Source organism: Cervus canadensis, chromosome 29 (genome assembly GCF_019320065.1).
Source record: "Cervus canadensis isolate Bull #8, Minnesota chromosome 29, ASM1932006v1, whole genome shotgun sequence".
NCBI lineage: Eukaryota > Metazoa > Chordata > Mammalia > Artiodactyla > Cervidae > Cervus > Cervus canadensis.
The window spans coordinates 46,692,022-46,702,038 of NC_057414.1; positions in this window are offsets into that span (position 1 = coordinate 46,692,022).

Consider the following 10,017-nt stretch of genomic DNA (forward strand, 5'->3'; position numbering starts at 1 on the left):
AGAAGGGAGTGACAATCCACTCCAGCATTCCTGCCTGGGAAATCCCAGGGACAGAGGAGCCCGGCGGGCTGCAGTCCACGGTGCCGCCAAGAGTCAGACACACCGGGGCGACTGAGCGGAGTTTCTTTGTACTTTGTTGCTTGAGGAGACGCTTGTCCACGGGCGAGCACTGCAGCAGAGGGCCCCCGGTCCCAGCCTGCTCACCTGGAGTGCAGATCCTGCCCGTCCACCGTGTCGAGCCGTCAGGTGCGGTCCACAAAGAACTGAAGGCTGCCAGGAGGTGAGAAATCCTATCGTCACAGGCGCTGAACCCAGCCGTCCCGCATCTGATCCACCAGCAGCTGCGTGTCTGGCATCCCAGCCCCTCTGGGGCTCAGTTCTCCCGTCTGCAGGTTGGGGACAATGTCAGGCCCCTGGAGACTCACAGTCCAGCCTGTGAGAAGCCTGGCAGGGCGCCCCACTAAGGGCTCTGCACCTCCCAGAATCGAAGGGCTGAGCCAGCAGAATCTCCAGGAAGGAAAGAGGAAGCAGAGGCCCAGGAGAGGCGGGCGGCCTGTCGAGTGGACAGAGAGAGATGGCGGCTGGGACGTCACACTCAGCCCGGCTGCTGGGCAGCACGGCAGGGCCTGGCCTGAGCTGCCGGACCCGCGGCCTCACTGGTGACCGGGGAACTGCGGGAAGGCCCTGCAGAGCTGTTGGGAATGAGAGTCACGGACGAATGTGCGCCTGGCCCAGCGGTGACGCTGGGCCCCCAGCATCGCTCAGGCACTAAGGACGTGGGCACAGATGCCCCAGCCCCTTCTCACGGTCCAGTGGCCACAGGCAGCTCAGAGCCAGACGGCGCTGGGTGCTTCTGAGCAGCCACCCCAGGTCGGGGGTCCGTGGGGCTCCGAGAGCTGGGCGGACATCCAGCTGCTCCGCTGACTGGGGAGCAGACTCACCTCCCCTGGAGAGAGCTGAAGGACTTTCCAGATGGTTGACAGCTTCCCCGGGCCCTCTGAGGGGACCTGCAGGCCGTGGACTGAGCTTTGTCCTAAAGGACCAGGGTTCCATTACCGGAAGGGGCGCGCACACCCACCCCTGCAGTCTCCTCCTGCTCAACCGGCTACAGGCAAAGCCCGGCTGAGGGGCTGTGTGGGCCCCCAGCCCTTGACCGAGGCCCTGGGTGTCTCGAGCAGGGCCCCGCACGCCCCGAACAGCTTAGGGAGCAGCTTCATGGCTGTTGGCTCAGGTGGTGACGCATGGACAGGTGTTGGGTGTGAACAAGTGTAGAACTCATGGCAGACGGGTGGTCTCTGCGAGCTCACCCAGCCGGTGACTCACGGCAGATGGGTGGTCTCTGCGAGCTCACCCAGCCGGTCTGTGGACGAGGAGAGCCTGTGAGCAGCAGGGGAGCCCGAGCTGCCCTCGAATCGGGTTTCCGCCTCTCCGCGCTCCAGGTTCAGCTTGGATTCCCCTAAAGGAGCCCTGCACGCAACACACAGCTGGGTTCTGACCTCACAACACCTGCAGAACAGCGTCACAGGGCTTTACCTCTTCTTCATCCAAGTCGGCAACCTCCAGGGGTCCAGAGGTCATGGGGCTCTCTGTGCCCCTGCACAGGTGGTCTCACTTTCTGCTCTCTGACCCTTTTCTCCAAAACAACGTAGAGATGCCTCTGATGGAGGGCTAGAGTGGGGGAATAGATGGATTAGCTAGCTTGAGAGCGAGAGAGATTGGATGGGTGGAGGACTGGATGGATGGATGGGTGGGTGGATGGATGGATGGATAGATGAATGGATGGATGGACGGATGGATAGGTGGGTGGGTGGATGAGTGGATTAGATAGAAAAATAGGAAGATAGAAAAATAGAAAATATTGATAGATTATAGATAGAAAGGCAGACAAGCAGATAGATTGACAGGTGAGGAGGCAGGCTGCAGGCATGCACCATGAAGAAGCTCACCCAGCCCCCTCAGTGTGGGCGGCCCCTCCCACGCCCACCCCAGGGCCCCTCCTCCTGCCTTTTCTGCAGACTCGGGATGTTCTTGTAGCCTTTCCCCTGGTGCGAGGCTTCTCTGTATGGATGCGATGATGAAGCCCGTGGTAGAAATGAATACAGAGTAATTATACTCACTAATGACACCCTTTCTGAAAGAGATGGCAATACCAGACCACCTGACCTGCCTCTTGAGAAACCTGTATGCAGGTCAGGAAGCAACAGTTAGAACTGGACATGGAACAACAGACTGGTTCCAAATAGGAAAAGGAGTATGTCAAGGCTGTATATTGTCACCCTGCTTATTTAACTTATATGCAGAGTACATCATGAGAAATGCTGGGCTGGAGAAGCACAAGCTGGAATCAAGATTGCTGGGAGAAATATCAATAACCTCAGATATGCAGATGACACCACCCTTATGGCAGAAAGTGAAGAGGAACTAAAGAGCCTCTTGATGAAAGTGAAAGAGGAGAGTGAAAAAGGCTGGCTTAAAGCTCAACATTCAGAAAACTAAGATCATGGCATCTGGTCCCATCACTTCATGGCAAATAGATGGGGAAACAGTGGAAACAGTGGCTGACTTTATTTTTCTGGGTTCCAAAATCACTGCAGATGGTGACTGCAGCCATGAAATTAAAAGACGCTTACTCCTTGGAAGGAAAGTTATGACCAACCTAGATAGCATATTAAAAAGCAGAGACATTACTTTGCCAACAAAGGTCCGTCTAGTCAAGGCTATGGTTTTTCCAGTGGTCATGTATGGATGTGAGAGTTGGACTATAAAGAAAGCTGAGCACCGAAGAATTGATGCCTTTGAACTGTGGTGTTGGAGAAGACTCTTGAGAGTCCCTTGGACTGCAAGGAGATCCAACCAGTCCATTGTAAAGGAGATCAGTCCTGGGTGTTCATTGGAAGGACTGATGTTGAAGCTGAAACTCCAATACTTTGGCCACCTGATGCAAAGAGCTGACTCGTTTGAAAAGACCCTGATGCTGGGAAAGATGGAGGGCAGGAGGAGAAGGGGACGACAGAGGATGAGATGGTTGGATCTCATCCAACTCGATGGACGTGGGTTTGGGCAGACTCCGGGAGTTGGTGATGGACAGGGAGGCCTGGTGTGCTGTGATTCATGGGGTCACAAAGAGTCAGACACGACTGAGCGACTGAACTGAACTGAATCGAATGATGCCCTTTCTCAAGCCCAGACTGGGAGCTCACAGTAACAGCTAAGCAGGAAGCCCCCTGCCAGGAAGCCTCTTCGGCTGCAGCCTGGCCCCGAGTCCACGCTGACCAAGGCCATGGATGGACCCTCCCCTCCGGACTGCACCCCGCCCTCAGACCCTGGCTCTGCTGCCGGCCGGCTGTGTGACTCCGGGCCAGCGGCTCAACCTCTCTGAACCTTAGTGCTCCAGCGCCTGCCGAGCTTCTCCAGTGTGTTGTCAGGAACCAAAGGAAACAAATGCTCTGCAAATTGTACTGCTCCTGTTACTAAGTCGTTTCAGTTGTGTCCAACTTTGCGAACGCACGGACTGTAGGCCTCCAGGCTCCTCTGCCCATGGGATTCTCCAGGCAAGAATACTGGAGTGGGTTGCCATGCCCTCCTCCAGGGGATCTTCCCTACCCAGGGATCGAACCCGGGTCTGCTGAGTCTCCTGCACTGGCAGGCAAGTTCTTTACCACTAGCGCAATTTGGCAAATTAAGAGATGTTGGTTATTACTGCTCTGCTGCGGTCTTCACTGATGTCCGAAGACCAGTTTTAAGAACAGTGATGACAACAATAAGGCCTGATGCTGGTAGCCACAGTGAGAACACAGCAACAATCCCATTATCTCCTGATTGCCGATCGTACCATATCGGGGAGGTTCTCGGCCCAGCACGTCCCATGCGTGACTTCAGGTTATCCCCTGGGGAGGGAGCAACGTTCCCATCACTGGGGTGGGAAAAGCAGATCTTCAGGAGGTGAAAATGTGGATGACTGTGGGTCTCCAGACCCTGGACGGTGTGGGGACAGTCTGGCTCTCCGGAGTTGGTCCCTCATTCGGATCCTTAAATCAGTGGATTCTAGAAGTGACTCCCATGAGTCATCCCATCCCAAGCCTTAGGCTCTGCCTCTGAGAGGAGAGCAGAAAGGACTGGGCCAGTTGGGTCTTGAGTCTCCCCCAAGTCTCCCCCAGAAGGTGGACCCCACCCAGGCCAGCCGTCACCGCCCTGGGAGACTCCTAGCCTTGCAGGCCCATCCTGACGGGGCTTCCTCTGTTTCCAGGTGGAGGAGGGTGAAGTGCTGAGTGAGGTCACCATGATTAATTGGCGAGCCCGGCTTGTCCTAGAACTGAAAAGGAAACGGGTCACTCTCAGAGGACCCAGGTGAAAGGTGCACGTGTCACCTCTGAGTCTGCACACGTTCCCAGCCAAGGGGAGAAACTTCTCGAAGGAGTCGAGAAGCAGGTGGCTTTGAGGGAAAGTTGATCTAAAACCACAGGAGGGTGGCAGATGGCAGGCGTGATTACAAGTGGCATCAAAGAGTCGGAATATTCTCTTTAGCTTACTCTGTCCACAGGCATCCCCGTCTTGAGTAAAACTTGTTATTGTTGTTCAGTTGCTCAGTTGTGTCTGACTCTTTGCGAACCCGTGGACAGAGGAGGACCAGGCTCCTCTGTCCATGGGATTCTCCAAGCAAGAATGCTGGAGTAAGCTGCCATGCCCTCCTCCAGAGGATCTTTCCAACCCAGGGATCAAACCCAGCTTTCTTACAACCCCTGCATTGGCAGGCAAGTTCTTTACCGCTAGAACCACGTTGGCTTAGTCTAAACATGTTTAGAGATCCAAATACATAGAGAGATTCACGTATATGTAGGTTCAAAAGAATTTTGAGATAAATGCTTGCGTGAGACCCTTCAGCCATTGCCAAGGTGACATGGAGGCGCAGAGAGAGCTTTGGGTTTGTTCTTGAAAAGAGATGTAATCCCAACTGAACCAAACCAAAGTGAAAGAAAAGAGATTATGTTTTGTCTTGCATGAGTGAAAGGTCCAGGCATCAGTTTTGGGTATTAGTTAAGTTCAGGCAGATTTGTTGTATAGCAAAACATCCCCAAACCTAACAACACCATTGTGTTGCTGCTCATGAGGCTGTACGTCACTGAACGGCGTGCCCTGAGCTGAGGCCGTCAGACTGCCTGGTGGTTCAGAGCTTCCTGAGCCAGGTGCGGGCCAGTTGGCGCTGGCGGTCAGCTGGAGCTGAAGGCCAGCAGGATGATGGGGGTGACCGGGCCATGTGTCTCTCACTGCCTCGCAGGCTACCCCAAGAGCAGCCCTACATATAAGCACCTTCCCGGTCTCTGCTTGGGTCACATTTCCCGCTGTTGCATTGACCCAGGCAGGTCATGTGGCCCAGCCAGATTCAAGTGGGTGGATGAAGGGACTTGACTTATCGCGAGGACTCTAAAGTCACAGAGATGGGAAAGATGTGTGGCCATGTTGGCAATCTACCACATTGGGCTTCAGGTTAGGCTGGATCCAGGAACTCAAGCAGCATCTCTGCTTCTTCCTTGTCAGATCCTCTCTCAGGCTGGCTCTCCCTGGGGCTTGGCATGCTGGTCACCAACAGAGCAACTCTGGACTCTTACCTTCGCAGCTCAGGTCCATGAGGATGGAAGACTCTCACAAGCTTCCAAGTCCTGGACTTGCCTGACCCTGGCTCTGATTGAGTCAAGTGCCTGTCTCTGAGCAGACTCTGTTAGAGGAATGTGATGCTCTGATGGCCTCTTTTAGGGACCAGAAGGGAAGTGACATCTGTCCAACCGCGTGGACAGAGGAGGAGGGCAGAGTTTTCTTTTCTGACCAAGAAAACCAGGGGCCAACATCGAGGGTGCTCAGTGGGCAGCTGAAACGAACATCGGGGGAGTGTTGGATGGCCAGTGAAGGGTCTGTTCATGTATTTTGCCCATTTTTATTCAGGTTGTTTGTCTTTTTATTGAGCTTTCGGGGGGCTTCCCAGCTGGTGCTAGTGGTTAAGAACCCACCTGCCAACGCAGGGGAGGTAAGAGACATGGGATCAATTCCTGGGTTGGGAAGATCCCCTGGGGGAGGGCATGGCAACCCACTCCAGTATTCTTGCTGGAGAATCCCATGGACAGAGGAGCCTGGCGGGATACAGTCCATGCGGTCACAAAGAGTCGGATACAACTGAAGCGACTTGGCCCACACACAGGAGTTCTTTACAAAGGCTGGATATGAGTCTACGGTGAGATACATATTTTGAGAATATTTCTTGATGCTTGTGGCATTCCTTTAATTTTCTTTTTTTAAGGTGTTGTTTTAATTTTTATTTTTAAGTGACTTTATTTATTTGCTTATTTTTTTTTTTTTTTGATTGCACTGGGCCTCCGCTGTTGCAAAGGCTTTTCTTAATTGCAGTGGACAGGGCTGCTGTCTGGTTGTGGTGGGCGGGCTTCTCAGCGCGGGGGCTTCTCTTGCTGCAGAGCCGGGCTCCAGAGCACAGGCTCAGTAGCTGCGGCTCCCGGCTCCAGAGCACACGGGCTTGGCTACCCCACAGCATGTGGGATCTTCCTGGACCAGGGATCAAACCCGTGTCTCCTGCATTGGCAGGTAGATTCTGGGAAGACCAACTTTTGTGTATACTGTGCTGTAAATGATGAGTTTCATTTCTTCCAAATAGATCTCCAGTTATCCTGGAACATCCAGGTGACCTTCTGGGGCCACGATGGAATTAAATTAGAACTTAACCACTGGGAGACGAGTGGGAAAACTCAAGTGTTTGAAAGTCAAGCAACTCATTTCTAAATAACCCATGGATCAAAGGAGAAATGATAAGGGAAATTAGAGAAGTAAAGAGACAGCCCTGATCGCTAGGACAAAGCTGGGACTCAGCACCTCCTGTCTCCATCCCTCCGTCCACACAAACTCTCCCGCAGTCTCCTTGACAAAGAGGTGAGTGACATGCCTTCCAGAAGACACAGCAGGCCTCCGAGAAGTGGTGCTGCAACACAGCGGCTGGTATTTGAGAGAAGCATCCGGAGGTGAACTTCATTTTCTCGTAAGCCTTCTAATTTTTAAAATTCTAATCATGCATCCACTCAACAAATACACATTGAGAACATTTCTCAGGCACCAAGAAATCACCGCCATCACAGTCCTTGTTCACAGGGGGCTTCCCAGTGAGGGACACAGACAAAAATAAATCACCAGGTAAATAAAGAGCTGACTCACCGGGAAAGACCCTGATGCTGGAAAAGATGGAAGGCCAAAGGAGAAGGGGCAGCAGAGGATGAGGTGGTTAGATAGTATCACCGACTCAATGGATGTGAATTGGGGCAAACTGCAGGAGACAATGAAGGACAGGAAAGACTGGCGTGCTGCAGTCCATGGGGTCTCGCAGAGTCGGACACGATTTAGTCCATGGGGTCTCACAGAGTCGGACACCATTTAGTGAATGAACAGCAGCAACAAATAAAATAATTGCAAATGTGCTGTCTTCTGTAAAGGAAACGTGGACCCCCCTGCCAGGGAGCAAGGGGAGACAGGGCTGGCCAATATCCACTTCACTTTTGGTTGAGCCTGTAAAAATACTGGTTCCTCTCTCTACCTGATATTTCAGAGGACTTCCTGTCTCTCCACAGATACCAAGAACACAGACACCAGGGATTTCTTCCAAGCCTGCAGCGGGGGGACCACTCTCTCCCTCCCAACCCAGGGGCTGGCTCAGGGCCCCGCTTGGGGCCTCTCATCCATCTATTTCTGCCTTAGATAATAAGCCTGCTGCCCAGGGCCTGGTTCTGGAGGGTCGGTCAGTCACTGGTGAATGTCACTGATTCCACTCCCCATCCTCGGGTCTGGGTCACTGAGGGACAGACTGGGAGGCCAGGAAAAGCAGCCCACGGCAGGGGCAGTGGCCGGGGCATGGATTGGGGGTGCCTGAGCTGGAGCAAACCTTGTCCTTAATGCCTTCGGCCTCCAGCACAGCTGAGGCCTCCAGGACTGGGCTTCCCAGGTGGGCCAGTGGTAAAGAACCCGCCTGCCAATGCAGGAGACGTAAGAGACGAGGGTTCTATCACTGGGGCCGGAAGAGCCTCTGGAGAAGGGCCTGACAACTTACGCCAGTCTTCTTGCCTGGAGAACCCCACGGACAGAAGAGCCTGGCGGGCTGCAGTCCATGGGGTCACAAAGAGTTGGACATGACTAAAGCGAATGAGCACGCCAGGACTGGAGGGAATTTAGAGGCCATTTGATCTGAACTCTCAACCAAAATTTGGGAAGCCTTTATCATGTTCCCAAGTGGCCATCCAAGTGCCCTTTCATTACGTCTGCCATGAACCACTCTCAGATCCCCAAGTCAGCCACACCCTCCTGGGAGAGGTGACGGGGAACCCAAAGCCAGGGAAACAAAGTGTTCCAGGTGGGGTAGATGCTTCATTAGACAGTCAGCACTAGGGGAAAAGCACTTTATAGTTTACTGAGCCTGCTGATAACTTTTCTGTGACACATTTTCTGTGTCACTCAACGGATGACTCAAAAAAGCCAACCCATGTGTTTCTCCTGGGGTCCTGGGATGAACCTCTACCTTGAGTTTGGTCCTGAGGGTCTGGTGAATTCGGGAGGTGTCCTGGGCTCCTTCATGGATTTGGACAGAGTCTTGGGTTGGAAGTCGAGGCAGGAAGCCCCTCAAACCCAAGGGCCCAGGTGGACGATCTGGGCCAGCAAGTAGGCTCACGCACCACCTATTTTGAGAAATGGGGCATCAAAAATAGAAAGGCCTTAATTCCACAGCCTGAGAGTTTCATCTAGCGAGTTGGTAATAAGCGAAGACAATAAGTCCCAATCCTGTGATACTGGAACAATGGAATCTTTTTCTCAAGTACCTTGAAATCATTGAGGGAAAAAAAATCAGCTAAATTGTCTTTAAAGACAGAACAAAAGTTGCCAGCAATTTGGGGGCAGAATAACCTGGCAAAGGCATGAAGGGTGGCCCCATTCACCCTTCCACGGTGAGGCCGCCATTCACCCGTCCCGGGAGCCTCATGCCCTGGTTTGATGCAGCAGCCTTTAAAGCGTTGCAGGAAGCTGTTTGGGGGAAGTTCTGGTAGAAACGACTGAGGTCAAATGTTTCTACTAGTGCCTGGTCAATGCTGCCCCAAACCCAGCCGAGCATCTTTTAAAAGATAAGCAACAAATATTAAAGAAGAAGGAGGAGAAGGAGGAGGAAGAGGAAGGAGAAGGAAGAGGGGAGAAAGAGTTTACAAGCTCTAGAATTGAGGGTGTTCGAGTGATTGTTTCTTCTCCTCTCAGACAATTCCTGGGAGACTTAGTTTTGGCTGAGCCGAAACATACAGAGTTAATACTGAATGAAAGATGTTTGCCACAATCTTTGAGAATAAGAGACATCCTTTTTTCCTGATTTCTGAGAGCACCATCTGCATGGAGATCGGCCTTGGAGACCCCTCACCATGATGCTAGGAGGATGCCAATCAGTGTTTATGAAATATTTATCGAGCAGGGGCTTTGGGCAAAGCTTGGTGATGGAGGTCCCCTGGGATATCGGCAGCTCACATTCCAGGGGACGGAAAGACTGTGGCAGGTACAGCGAGCCATGTGCCGTGGTGGGAAGAAAGGGAGGTAGGAGCTTAAAAGAAAGCTGGTCATGAAGGGGAAGAGAGGCAGAGGCAGAGGCTGCCCTCGGCAGAGAGCGGGCTGGGGATTTCGCTGGTGGGGACGGGGTGGAGGGGCTATCAGGCAGGGGCCCAGCAAGGGAGGAGGTGCGACAGAAGGCAAGTTGGGCATCAGCCACAGGACGCATGCCATTCCCTGGAGTTAGTCAAAGAGGTGCTCACTCATGCCGGAGCTGAGCCTGCCTACGGATTAAGACGTGGTGCAGAAGGAGAGAACCCGGCAGCACACGTCTTAACCAAACCTGCAGGGCAGGGGCGCAGTGAGACGCTGAAAGCATTGCCTCCAGGGTCTGCAGACTGAATGGGGACCCCTCTCCCCACCAGGCCCGCATCCCTGCCTGTCCACAGTCCG